Source organism: Aythya ferina (genome assembly GCF_964211825.1).
Source record: "Aythya ferina genome assembly, chromosome: Z".
Classification (NCBI taxonomy): domain Eukaryota; kingdom Metazoa; phylum Chordata; class Aves; order Anseriformes; family Anatidae; genus Aythya; species Aythya ferina.
Genome location: NC_140299.1, coordinates 75,137,063 through 75,151,704, shown reverse-complemented (window position 1 = coordinate 75,151,704; position 14,642 = coordinate 75,137,063).

The window sequence follows — 14,642 nt, the reverse complement described above, 5'->3', positions numbered from 1 at the left end:
AGAGTGAGAAACAGAATTGCTATGCAAAACAAACAAACTTTCGCAAGAGTCCATTTTTAATATATTCTGCAGCACATTTAATAATGTAATTCTCCAGTGAATCTAATGTTTAAATATACCTGTGAAGGAGAAAAGTCACTGGATCATGTAAAATTGCTCTGAACTATATCATTAATTTTGATACACTGAAATTCAGCAGGCCTACATTGAGTTATAATGTTGGGCTTTTTATGGGTAATTTAATGTAAATGAGAAACTTTTTTTTTTTTTTTTCTTTCATGCATGCAGATTTTTTCTAGGGTGGCAACTCACTTTAGTGAACATAAATTTCTTGCATTTTAGACAGATTTCCTTAACACTATGCGAGGTACCAGGGAAATTTTAAACACAGAAAAAATAATAGAAATTTTGGAACAAATAGCTCATTTTCTTGTCTATTAGTAGGAAATAAGTTTCCAGGACCTGAGCAAATTACTTTTATATTTTCATTAGGGTTCTTGCTTTGAAAGTTTGGGATTTCTTCTTGACCTTTCATATTTATCTATATTTCATCCTTCATGCTTGTAAAGCACCTCTGATATTATGAGAAAATATTAATTTCTCTTTTGCAAGCTGCTTTGTGCCCTTCACACAATATCGAACTATGTACAGTCAAAGATCCACTGTATAAGAGACTTCACAGTAACTGCTTGTCCTCTGAGAAAGTTGTGCAGCTGCAAGAATTTTGGGTTCATCCTCTTCCCATCCGCTATATATGTGCCAGCACACCAAAATGTGAAAATACATGGATGAATCACAGGAGTAAATTACGGTTGGTATGTCAGCATAATTTGCAGGGGTTTAAAACCACATAGCACACCTTTCATTTGTGCCACTGCAGAGGATGAAGGAAAATTCCACTCTGCTTGTTCTGTGGTGGGTGTCAATAGCTATGAAATGTACAAGGTGGTGTAATTCCTCATTCATAAAACCTGACTTCATTGTGAAGAGCCATATTAAAGAAAAGCAAGCTGACTAAATTAGAACTCATTCAGTTTGGACTAGAATAAGAGGGAATATAATTTAATATCATTGAAGAATGAAATATTTCCATCTGAAAATACTGTACACATGTAAAATGGTGAGGGCAATACATGAATCAACACCAACGCTAAAGTTACATTGCCATGTAATGTGGCAATACCTCATTACTGAGCCATAATGCTTCTGTCAGCAGCACAGAACATTAGCAAGAATTAAAAAAAATGATTAATAGAAAACAACTTCTCTTTCAAGGCAATGTACCTGATCTCCAGTGCAAGAGAATCTATTGGGAAATAATAGCTAGAAGCTATGTACTACAGGCAGATTAAAAAAGGGCAATGAACCATGATGGAGGGAAAATTGCATTTCCATCTGGAGTTATTAATTGAAGGAACTATTTCAAAGCGAACACATTTTAAACAAATATACATTACGGCACCTAGAAATTAGACTTACATTTTTTCCACCTTTTCAGACAATATGTTTCCAGTGGAGCCTGCAGAAATTATAACCATTGATCAAATTAATATAGCTGTTTCCCACTATATAAGTAAGTGTTTTGTTTCATTTATTTATTTATTTTTCCCTCTAAAATTCTGTTCTTTAAGGCCTCACTGTCCTCACATCCAGGAAGAATAACAGAAGACTTGTCCTTGAAATCCTGTTGCTGATCTCAGCAGTATGGCAAGCTTCTGCTAATGGTGAAAACTGAATACTAAATAAGGGCCACCTGTCAGATTCACTTTGGCAATTTAGAGGCCCCGAGCATGTAAAGCCCCTTTGGACCTGTTACAGACTGATGAAGAAACCCTAACAAAACCCAGAACAGGTGACTGTTTTCAGCTCTGCCTCTTTTGGGGAATTGTCTGTTCAGATTCTTTCCTCACTTGCAGAATGGAAGCTTGATTCCCTGCATACCAAAGCTCTTTCATCAGCATAAAGAAGCACCGAGTGAAACACAAGAATACTTCTAGGGACTCCACAAGGTGATTTTCCTCAGGACTGCAGCAATAACCGCATCAGAGTCTGAAGATTTGAAATCATGGGCTGGAATGAAAGTGTTTGGCCACTGGAATCATACACTGCCCCCAAAAGTGCTGTGTTTACAACTGATGCTGATGCTGTATGCTGTATGGTAATCAAATTGCAGATGGAAAATATTCCTACATAGCTAGTAAATGTTATTTTATCTGCCTGCAAGCTCATGGAAATATTTTCTTGGGGGATTCTCATCTCATTTTCAACAAGAAAGGAGGCAGCAGATGTAGCAAAGTTTTATATCACCTCTCCTTAAAATTTTGTTGGGCTATCTCATGCTGGCAGAACAGCTTGGAGAATGTAAACTTCAACATCTCTCTGCACAGATACTGAACAGATACATAGAAACTGAAATTTCTAAAACCAGGAACAATCTTTGATTTTGATTTTTATCTCTGTAATATTTTATGCACACATTACTTCCTCCTTTGATACATCAAAAGAAATGAGGTGTTGGACCACAAACCATGAACAAAAGGCAGAAAGGCACAGAAAAGTTGTGAAATGATTAATTTTTCCAGAGAGGGCATTAACTTTCATGCTGTGAAGTACTAATTTAAAATGAAGCCTGACTTCCTTTTCCTGGTTTGCTGTTAACACTATGTGAGGCTATAGAGTGAAATGTTTACATTACTTATGTCAAGGGATATAAGTGTGTACAAGGAAAATAAAGATCCAATGTCAAGCAGGGACTTTTCTTTGGGACATCATCCAAAGGAGTGGGAACACCCACCTCCTTTCAAAACCATTCCCAAAACACTGTCAAACCATCAAAATTGTGTCCTGCAGGATAAAATAGGTTCTGCTTACAAAAGACGTCTAGGGCAGATGCCCCAAAACTGTAAGGCTGGGGAATGTGTCTCTGCATCTCGGAACAATGCAGATGAGAGTCATGATAGCAAACACTACTTCTAGGTTACAAAGCAAACCAGTGAGTGGCAGGAACATGGCCTGAAAGCCAGTGTGAAGAAGCAGAACCTTTCCAACAAGGGAGAGTTTGTATTAAATGTGAACACCATCTATGGTGAGTAAAAAATTCTGGTGATTCAGCATTTGTACTGGTTCTAGGTATCAGTAAAAGAATGTGCACACGAAAGGTGGATAGAAACTTTTTTTTTTTTTTTTTTTTTTTTTGGACAAATGAATATCCTGGCCTACTTCGTCATGTTTTGGAGGTTCAGAATACCATGACAGCCTTTATATATTAACATAATTGAGCACACAGTTTTGTCTCGTGGGTATGGTCCTAGCACTTTATTCACAGAAATGCACGTTTAGTGATATTAACATCACAGCCTTGGAAAATAAATATGTTAATGATTTAAATCGCACACATAAAATTGAGTGGACCAAAGCTTCTGTTGTTTTTGTGATGATATGTAGGGAGTTTGATTTTGTCTTACTCAGGTAGAGGAACAGTGTTGCTAAAGTACAAGAATAATAGATGAAGGTGATAGAATAGTTTAGCAGCACTAAATTATTCAGAAATGTTGATTCTGTTCTAGCAGCTCGTTCGCTCAATTCATTTTGAAAAATTACCATTTCCTCACAAAATCTGTCATAGCATTCACCTGAGAAGAGATCTTCAAAAAGATCATTTTTATTTTATGTACCCATTAAAGACAGTTTCAGGTGGACTGATTCATTCCATGTAACAAGACAGCAGGGGAGGAAGAACAGACACTTGATATGGGAGCTATTTATACCTTTTATTGAAGGATCCTGATGTTTCATTGAATGTTGCTAAGTCAAAATCCTTGTGCTTGAAGCTGAGTTTTATAATAAAAAAACTGTGATGGAATTATACTCAATTCTAGCTTGACGGATGCCTGGATTCATTGGCTGTAACAGGTAGAAATGATAGACAAATTTAGTTTAGAAAGGACCTCGGGAGGTCTCTAGTCCAGTCCCCTCTCACAGAAGAGCCATTTTTTTTCAAGTTGCTTGGGGCCATGTGCAGCTGGAGTCAAACATCTGCCAGGATGAGAACTCCAGGGGTTTTTTGGTGTTGGACCACCTCTGTGACAACAAAACACCTCTATTTCTCTAAATGGGACAACTCTCACTCTGCCTTCTCCATACCTCTTCATGAGGTAGCAACAGAAGACAGTTTAAAGTCACCCTAACGACTATCCCAATTAACTGGACTTCTACATTTTCTGTTTGTCCAGGTTTATACTGTGAACTGGAATGCTCTTGGTTCACTGACTTTGGATTTGTTCATTTGTTCTTTTCTAAAGAGGAAATGATAATGATTTTCAGAGAATTTAGCCTGAAGACTTTGATCCTGTGAAACTGATGGTAAAATAATCAAAGTCCTAGTTTATAGGTACATTTTTTCTACTTTCTGCCAAATTCTGTTAGGTAAAGCATGGGAAAATGGGATACTAAATGTAAGAAGAGTCTATGGAGTAACCTTTGCCAACTGCTATGACTACTGTGAGCTTGTAGAAAAAAATAAATAAATAACATCTACCCAAGACAAAAGGAGCACTTGAGGGTTCACTTGAGAGATTGGCTATAAAAATTTCTCATTTCCATTAAAAAATGTGTATAATCCTGATTTGCTCACTTGAGTTACTGTTGTCTTACTATTAACTCTTCTCTATCATCGCTGTTGCTTAGTGTTCTTAGCAGCTGATAACTGAACTATTTTACAATTGGGGTGACTTCATCTCAGCTGTGACACTAAGCAGGCTGTGGCTTTCTCTGCAGCAAGGGTGAACAGCATGGATGCAGCATGGATGAACAAGGGTGTGGGGGTGGTAGGGTTTCTGAAATTGCTTCTCTTCATGGTTTCCACTTGCAAATGGGCATTTTTTTTTTTTTTAAGTGTTATGTCAAAAATATTTGCAACAATGGCTGTGGAAGACAGCAGTGCAGTTCATGATTTTACTGTGGGTGCTTTGCAAGCTGTCTCTGCAGAATCAGCACTAGTGGTCACATTAGGATTGAAACATTGCACTGGATCAGCAGCACTCCTAAATAAAGATGTAAATTTAGTTTCTCCATTATCTTTATCTTGGTCATGTAGCTTCTTCAACTTAAAATTAATCACATTGATCCAGGAAGAAATGGACTACTGTCTTCAAAGATGTGTCTGGTAGCTTTTCACAATCTAGACAAGGCCCTTGGAATAGCTCATGTCTACGGGCTCTTAGACCGACTAAATTTAGAGTTTCACTTTATAATGATGGGTAGGACATGGTTTGCTATTATTGTAAGAAAAGAATATTGATCCTCTCATTCAGGCTGTATTACAGAGCTAGCCATATTGGGGAGTTAATCCACCTGAAGTATAGCAGCATGAAAGAAAAAACATCTGAGAGAGACTGACAAAATTGACAGGAGCACCAACGAAATTAGCATGTTACCACATTGAAGATGGCAACACCCAAAAACTAACTCTTTTCTGTTTCTTGTTTGGTCTCTGCTTTAGCAGATGTAAAAAATAAAAAATGAAAAAAAAAAATCAACCACAAAAAAACGGTAGTTCCTTCTTGCTTCAAGCAATCTATTTCTTGCCTTCTTCATACTTTATACATTTTGAAAAAGTGTTTTTGCAAACTGTGGAAAAAAAAAAGAAAAAAAAAAAAAAAGTGAAATTAAAGTCATTTCCTCCTCCTCTCCCTTCCCACCCCCCCAAAAAGAAAAAAAAAAAAAAAAAAAAAAAAAAAAAAAAAAAAGATGGAAATAATTTGCTGATAGTCAAGCAAATCCTCATCAAACAATTATGAACTTTATTCTTCTTAGGAAGAACTGAGGTTGTCATCAAGGTCTGGTAATTCCCATTAGCACATGAATGCCACAGCTTGAGTGTGAAATGTACATATTGTATCATTTTAAAATTTCACAGCTCTAAGCACACTTATATGTTTCAGTTTTTATTCATTCACCGAGATACATGCTGCATATTGCCTCTAGCTTACACCTCTCTGTGATGCAGTTTTATGTAGTGATTAGATTCCTAAGATCCTGTCATAAATTTAACACTTTTTTTTTTCTTTCTTTCTTTATTTTTTCCTAAATAGTGTCCTAATGTGTCCTAATGTTTAGACTTGTAATTGTTCTTTGGACAGCATTTCAGGTAAGTGTCTGGTACCCAGTGAGTTGGAATAAAACATCTGATTGACCTGGGAGATTCAATGAAGAAAAACATATTCTAAGAAAAATTATCGTTGTATTTTTGTGAAACATTACTTTGTTTTGTTAGTAAAACTGATGAATAAACTGTCAAAACTCTCCCATGCATTACAATTTTGTTCCTAGAATAAGTAATTCTCTTAGACAAGAAGGAATTCAAGCATAGCTCTGGCATTTCAGAAAGCTAGAATTGTTTTCTGGTCTTCAGTGAAAATCTCTGAAATCTTTTTGTCTAGCTGATCCTCAGATTTTTAGCGGACAGCCTGAAAATTGCAAATCTGCAAAACTTTTATTTTGTAATGTCAGGAGTACCTGTGGCTTGTGACTGTCTCTTCAAAGGCTACTGCTGTTCTGAGGTGCAGTCATCCCTCCCTTGGACCTTCACATGACCATCTTAGGAACAACCAAAAGGACTCCTTTTGTTTCAGAAACAGAAAATACTTATTATGGCACAAACTAGAGGAACACACTCATCCTGAAAATTAAAATAGTGTGTAACAATTAATGAAATGAAAAATATGTAGATGTCCAGTGCTGTACAGATACCTGTGTTTAATCCCACTGCTGTGCATTTGAGTGCTAGGAACACAGAGACTGACACATGAGAAGCAATCCTCCCTTCACCAGGTATTTTAGGTATGCTTCTGTAGGTGTAGTGTAGGTGTAGTGTTGCTTGGCTGTTACCGACCTGAGGCCAACACTTAATGTGTGATGTGCTTCTTTATAGCTGATCATGTAACTAATGGGACTATTAATTATCTCCAAAAATAGCAAAGCTACAACATATTAGTCTGAGAGAGGGGAAAAATGGAAATTCTGTAAAATAATGGAGTTCAAGGCAATACATGTTATTCTTATTTTCCTGAATTGTCTATACCTCACTCAACATGTGAAACAACCTGTACTCAAGATGTCAGTGCCTTTAAATTTTTAACTTTTCTGGATCTGGCACATCTGAACCAGGTGAACTGTATATTTCCTGAATGTCATCTCTCTTGTCTCCTGCTGGTTCTGTATCACAGAATCACAGAATCACAGAATCACAGAATTTTCTAGGTTGGAAGAGACCTCAAGGTCATCGAGTCCAACCTCCAACCTAACGCTAACAGCCCTCCACTAAACCATATCCCTAAGCTGTACATCTAAGCGTCTTTTGAAGACTTCCAGGGATGGTGACTCCACCACTTCCCTGGGCAGCCTGTTCCAATGCCTCACAACCCTTTCTGTAAAGAAGTTCTTCCTAACATCTAACCTAAAACTCCCCTGGCTCAACTTAAGCCCATTCCCCCTCGTCCTGTCACCAGGCACGTGGGAGAACAGGCCAACCCCCACCTCTCTACAGCCTCCTTTAAGGTATCTGTAAAGAGCAATAAGGTCACCCCTGAGCCTCCTCTTCTCCAGGCTGAACAAGCCCAGCTCCCTCAGCCGCTCCTCGTAGGACTTGTTCTCCAGGCCCCTCACCAGCTTCGTCGCCCTTCTCTGCACCCGCTCAAGCACCTCGATGTCCTTCTTGTAGCGAGGGGCCCAAAACTGAACACAGTACTCGAGGTGCGGCCTCACCAGAGCTGAGTACAGGGGGACGATCACCTCCCTAGCCCTGCTGGTCACGCTGTTCCTAATACAAGCCAGGATGCCGTTGGCCTTCTTGGCCACCTGAGCACACTGCTGGCTCATATTCAGCCGACTGTCCACCATCACTCCCAGGTCCTTCTCTGCCTGGCAGCTTTCCAACCATTCCTCTCCCAGCCTGTAGCTCTGCTTGGGGTTATTGCGCCCCAGGTGCAGGACCCGGCACTTGGCCTTGTTAAACTTCATGCAGTTGACCTCAGCCCATCGGTCCAGCCTATCCAGATCCTCCTGCAGAGCTTTCCTACCCTCAAGCAGATCGACACACGCACCTAACTTGGTGTCATCTGCAAACTTACTGAGGGTGCACTCGATGCCCTCGTCCAGATCATCGATGAAGATATTAAAGAGGACCGGCCCCAGCACCGAGCCCTGGGGGACGCCACTAGTGACTGGCCTCCAACTGGACTTGGCTCCATTCACCACGACTCTTTGGGCCCGGCTATCCAGCCAGTTTCTAACCCAACGAAGCGTGCGCCAGTCCAAGCCAAGAGCAGCCAGTTTCTTGAGGAGAATGCTGTGGGAGACGGTGTCAAAAGCCTTGCTGAAGTCAAGGTAGACCACATCCACAGCCTTTCCCTCATCCACCCAGCGCGTCACTCTGTCATAGAAGGAGATCAGGTTCGTCAGGCATGACCTGCCTTTCATAAAGCCATGCTGACTGGGCCTGATCGCCTGCTTCCCCTTCAAGTGAAACTCCATGAAGTCTGTCTCGATGTCTGCAGATGGATGTATTGCTCTGCAGGTGTAAATGACAGATTCATCCTTTCCTGGCAAATCTTAACAGACAGGTTTTAAAAGCATTTTTATATCTTAGAATAATTAGAATGGCAATAAATGACAAAAAGAAAAGCAGTTATTTACATCACTGCCAGAATAAATGATATTTTTTTGGAGATGGTATGTGCCTGAACAACATGGCATTTGACCACAGCCCATCACTTACATACAAAGAGCTCAGCACAGTAGTAACCTAACAAAGCTCTGCTTAGGCTAAGCTTCACCTGAGCTCCACAGGCACTGGAGTGATGTTCTCCAGCATTAGTTCTGTTTCATCATACAAAATAAAGCGATTTCTCCTGTTACTGCTGGCTTGGCAAAACCAAATTTCCTGCCTCAAAATGCTACCAGAAGGAGAACCATCATTTCTCTTTAGAGCAGGCTGTCTGGTGTAGATTTATTGTGCCAGGTGCATAAGGAGTACCCCTTCAGGGAACATGGCTACTAGTCACTGTTCTTCAAGTGCCAAATCACTCATGGGGCTTAGAGAGTTCAGGCCACATTTTAGATGCTTTACTGCATTTGTGTTCCTGTGCAAATGCTCTCTCCAAGGTCAAATGTCTCAGCAGAAAGCACCGTCTTTTGGCATATGAGCTGGCTGGTGCAGCAGGACTGTAACTCACTCTGCCATGAGCTTTGGTGAGTTAGCCAAATAAGTGGGTACACAGGCAGATGAAAAAAGGAAGATATGTGAGCCAGACTGTTAGAAAATTGGCATCTAGATGATGAGAAAGTCTAAAAGTGTGCAAAAAGAAAGTGAGATAGGAAGAATTTGGAAAGAAAGCCCACAGAAATCTCTGCTTTGTCATGGGGAAGAATCCACAGAGTACTGTGCACAGGTTAAAAATAACTTTTTTTTTTTTTTTTCTTTTTTTTTTTTTTTCTTTTTTCTCTGTTTCAACATATCCATACTGGATTAACAGAGTTAAATGAAAATGTTTTTCTTATGCAAGTAGTTTCTGCTATTTGCAAAACTGGAATTTAATAATGAAGGGTATTGTAGAGTAGTTCAGTTACTAGATCTGGCTTAGATTCAGCAACATCATAAATACCTACCCAGGTATGATTCTTCAGTCAGATTTTTGCTTATTTTCCAATCCATGCCACATGCAGGACATGTCCTTGCTGCTGCCAAGCCTTATGCAAACCATGTGACATGCTCTGGAGGGTAGCTTGTTAGGGGAGATTTCCTAGGAAATCTTCAGGCTTACCAACCTTGGTTTTTATTTTCTGATTAAAACTGCATTAGGAATCTACACTGAGTGGAGTTCAAATTAGTAGTGTGAGAATCGATTTGTGCATGAAGTGCAGACACTGAACACTAACGAGGGAAAAACAACACAGTTATCTGTAAGCAGTACCTGGCAATTTTCGCAAAGAGAAATGTACCATGTGAACGTATTATTCATTTGCAGCCACGGAGGATGGAGAGAATATATTGATATTTTTCAGCCTGTAAGGAGGAGGCACAGCCAGCTTCTGTTTTGACACACGAAACTGCTAAATTTAACAAATTGTTAGCAAGATGCTTTTTATCTAAGATTTCTACAGTAAATTAAATAGAAAATATGTTACAATGTTCTTGCACTCTCTTGATCTCAAAAAGAAGTGTTAGGAGCTCTGGATGGTTTGGGGGCCATTGGGCATTAATTTTGCACCAGGAAGAGTAGTTGCAAGTACAAAACATTTATCATTAAAAATTTTCTAGGAAATATACAGGCAAATTCAACCTTTTATTCATAAAGGAAAATTACAAGTTAGATGATAGTCTTCAGTTGAAAGATGTAACGAATTCTCATTCTCCAGGAGCTACGTGTATATCCTACTATCATTAGAAATGTATTTAACTATACATACCAGTTAAATATAGGAGTGTAAAACCCACTTTTACTTGATGCATCCTTTGAACAAAGCACGGGGCTTTAAGGTTGAAGTCTTTTGCCTTTGGCTAGTAGCGTTCATAAGATAATGTCACAGCCCTCTATGTCATTGTGCCTTTCTTGAATAGGACTGAAACACATAAAAACAAACAAACAAACAAACAAAACCCTTCAAAACATGTATTTAGGGAACACGTGAAACAGACTTTTCAAACACAAGAAATATAAAATTCTTGGACTGCATTACTTTAAAAATGTGATCCAAAAATGTCTTAAGTATGTTTCTGTTTGATATGGTATTCTAAATGCCTATCAGAAGAATCAGGTAATGGGCCTAGGTAAATATATGGAGGAAGAAAGATACAAAATTTTAAGATAATCACTTCAGACTCTTACTTTTGAGACTGACAAATTCTACCAAGCTAGTGCTCACACTCTGCTGCTGTCTACAGGAATGAATCTAATCACACTTTTACATCCATATTTAATATCCAGGCTTGATTTATGTAAGAATATGTAGATTCCTATTCTGGAGTTAAGGACAGAACTGCATCTTAGAGCTGATGCTTCAGTGGAGGTCCAAACATCATAGCATATAGTATGGTGTAATACTGGCACTTGAAGGTGTTTATGGATTTTCGTTGCAATACCTTGTTAGATGCTACAGCTAAATAGTGAATTAATTCTTCAAAGATATATTACAGCATTTACACAACAAATTATCGATATTACAGTTTCTTGGATGCAATTTATTTATTTATTTATTTATTTCCCTTATATGAAACTACAATATACAGGTTTTACATCTAGCACCCAAACATGTTACTTTGAGATGCTTTCTGCTGGTAAAGTTGTCATACAGATTCCCAACTATGGGCCTTGTCTGTAACAACGTGAATCTTCTGTGGGATGGCTGGCATCCACAACATAAGCTGTAAATTAATTTAGGAATATGGACACAGATCACTGCTTGCTCACTGCCAACTGGGGAGGCAGCACTTTTAATGCCCAGCAAATGCTCAGCTGGAGCTCTTGTTTGTCTGAACTCACTCAGTTTCACAGCAGCGTGGAACAGGCCAGGAATTACACCTCAGGGTAATTAGGATGATTTCTGGGTGATTAAAGTGACTCTGATTTTGACCTTCAGCCTTTCACATTATCACACCATCCACAATGTGATAATAATTGCATAAAAATTCATGGCTTGTCATGTCTCATTGCTTAAGCAATGAATGCTACACCATGCATTATAAGGTTTGTGTTTTGTTCTGTACTGTGAAGCTGCAAATCCTGAAAACTAAGCCCTCAGATTAGTGATAGTGAGGGAGCTCTGAGGTAAGAATTACTCTAGGCAGATTTTTTCTCTAAACAAGAATAAAGTTGTCCAGTCCCTTGCATACCCACGTCTACTGTGGGTCTTCTGAATGCAGTTCTGACATGGCAGATGGCTTGGAGTAGCAGTTAGTTGTATCTGTTTTATCTTGGCCTGTGTTCCGTCCTGTCCCATCCCCTTCCATCCCGTCTTGTTCCTTCTCTTCCCTTTCTGTCCCGTTCTGTCCTGTCCCTTCCCTTCCCTGGCAAGATTTCCTACTTACTCCCTGGAGTAAAATCTAGAAAAATCTTTGGGGCACAGAAATAATTAGAGGCTTTCTAAGGTTTTTCACCTGGATATCATTCCCCTGGGACTTGGCTAATGTCATGGCAATGTGTAGTTGGGAGCCTGAATTTCTTGCATGTACAAGAAATAACTTACAATATGTAAGTTATTGATTACTGATTAGATGCCTAACAGCTTCCTGGGAAACAGGGCCTCAGCACTCCTGATTGCTGCTTGTGAAGGGGAAGACAAAGTCCATAACCATGATTGTTCCTCCTGTCTTAATTGCAGATCATGGCATTATATGGTATAGAATATCTCTCTGGTCAGTCCGTGTCAGTTGTGCTGACTGTGTCCCCTCCCAGCTTCTCATCCACCCCCAGACTCCTTGCAGGGAAAAGGAGGGCCTGATGAGAAACCACTACACATGCTTGTTTCTTGCAAGGCTTGTCCTCCAATGTTTTGTGTGGCTCCTGCTCTAGTACTTCCTGGGATATGCATCTCACATCATGGGAGACTATTAAACATCATCTGAAGCAGTTAAACTATCAAGCAACAGTTTAATTGTACATCCAATACCGTGGGAAAGATCTGTCCTGAACTTTAGTTGTTCAGACAGGAAAGGGGCTAGTCAAGTCACATGGGGACCTATGACAGGTAACCAGCACTGCTACATAGAGGTTGAAATATCTGGTCTTCAGGAAATAAAATGCTTCTACAATGAAGAAAGGAGTGTGTTTATGGGCCCAGGAATGATCTTAGTCTGTGCTTGCATTTCATGAGTAAAAGAAAATTTAGTATATGCATCACTACAGAAACAAATGACCCTAAATGTCACATATATTCTATATGATGCTAAGCTCAATAACTCTTTTAAAGTTGCAGTGCCATAGAGTTGTTGAATTACAGTAACATCAGTGATAACTGTATGAACTGGTTGTCTGAGAACTTGTAGTCTCGGTTCAATGGCCATAGGGGAAAAAAATAAATCAATGTAGCTTCTGTACAAGAAGAGAAAAAAAGAAGTATTCAAAGCCATCAGTTCAGCCAGGAAATAAATTTAGTCTAGGATTTTTTTTCAGATTTGTTCTTAATAAGTTAGAAAGAATCTCGTTAACTATGTAGTTTAAAGATGGTGTAATCTGAAGTTGTTAGAAATACAGAGTGTCAAGATACCCAGCAAAGTGCTGTTAAATAATCCTGCTAATTACAGTTATTAAAAACTAAACAAATCAAATAAAACCAATCAAACAAACAACAAACTAAAACAAACAAACAAACAAACAAAACCAAAACATTATTAACTGGTTTTATCTACAGCATTTCTGGCTATGTAAGGATAACATTTCCAAAAGGCAGACATGATTTGACCAATTCACCCACCGACTAAAGTACTTTATGAATCTATAGCTAGGTTTGTGGGTAGTGCACACATACCTTTGTCTTTAATTAGATTATACCAGAAGAAGATAATGGTTATCCAGTCTGGATCATATGACAATTTGAAGCAGTCTGTGAATCTGTCTTCAGAGGAACACATAAAGGAAGCTTTTGCTGATCCTTTGATCTAAACTGTTTGTATTTTTATCAAATTTTGAAATTTGGTTGTGCCATCCAGGCTACCCAATTACAAAAAAAAAAAAAAAAAAAAAAAAAACACACAGAAAAAACACACAGCAGTTCTTGCCTCTTTAATGGTGATGGAGACAGTGGGGAAGTGTTGTCATTACATTCAATTGCACCCACTATTGCATTATATTTTATGACACTGGCATTTTTCAGTGACTGAATAAAATAACTTATTTAATTTTTGAATTTAATCAAAGGTATTGGTACTGAAGGAGAATACTAGCTTAGTTCTACTATTTCAGCTTTCTTGGAGGCTAGTATTAATACATTTGGGAACACAGAGTAAGTTGGAAAAGAACAGAAAGAAATGAGTTGACCAACTCCATAGACTCTTTCTTGGAAGGAGACTGTCAACACTGATAAACAAAATACTTGATCATTATCACCAGACCTGTTCTAGCCTAGTCCTAAAACACTGATATAGTGTTAACCCTTGCGATCTCTGTTCCAGTTATTTATTATGAGATAGGATATGTTTTTATTACAATAGGATTTCTCTTTGAGGCATGATAAGCTCAGGGCTTTGGCTAAGTATCTCAGGCTCTCAGGGGAAGATGTCTTAAATACATTTTTTGATGTGAATGAAAATCTGAATGTGACCCATTGAGCTAACCAAGACACCAACACTTAAGTTTTGTAGTTGCTCTTGCAAATAAGTTTAAGTTCATGATTTTTCTAGGAACCAGCTCTTTCTTGAGCCTGGAGCACAACGCTCATATGCAACTGCTTAGCTTTATAAAGTCAGCATGCTGAGATCAGCAAGTCCATGCAGAATATAAAGTAAGCAGCCAAATACAAAAGCTGTTGTCAGTTCTTTTATGTGTCAGTTTTGGATCACCTAGTTGCTTATTATATTCTGCTTAATACATTCTTTTACAGTTTAAGAAATATTTGATAAGCATTAATATTTTCATTGTTGAATTTCT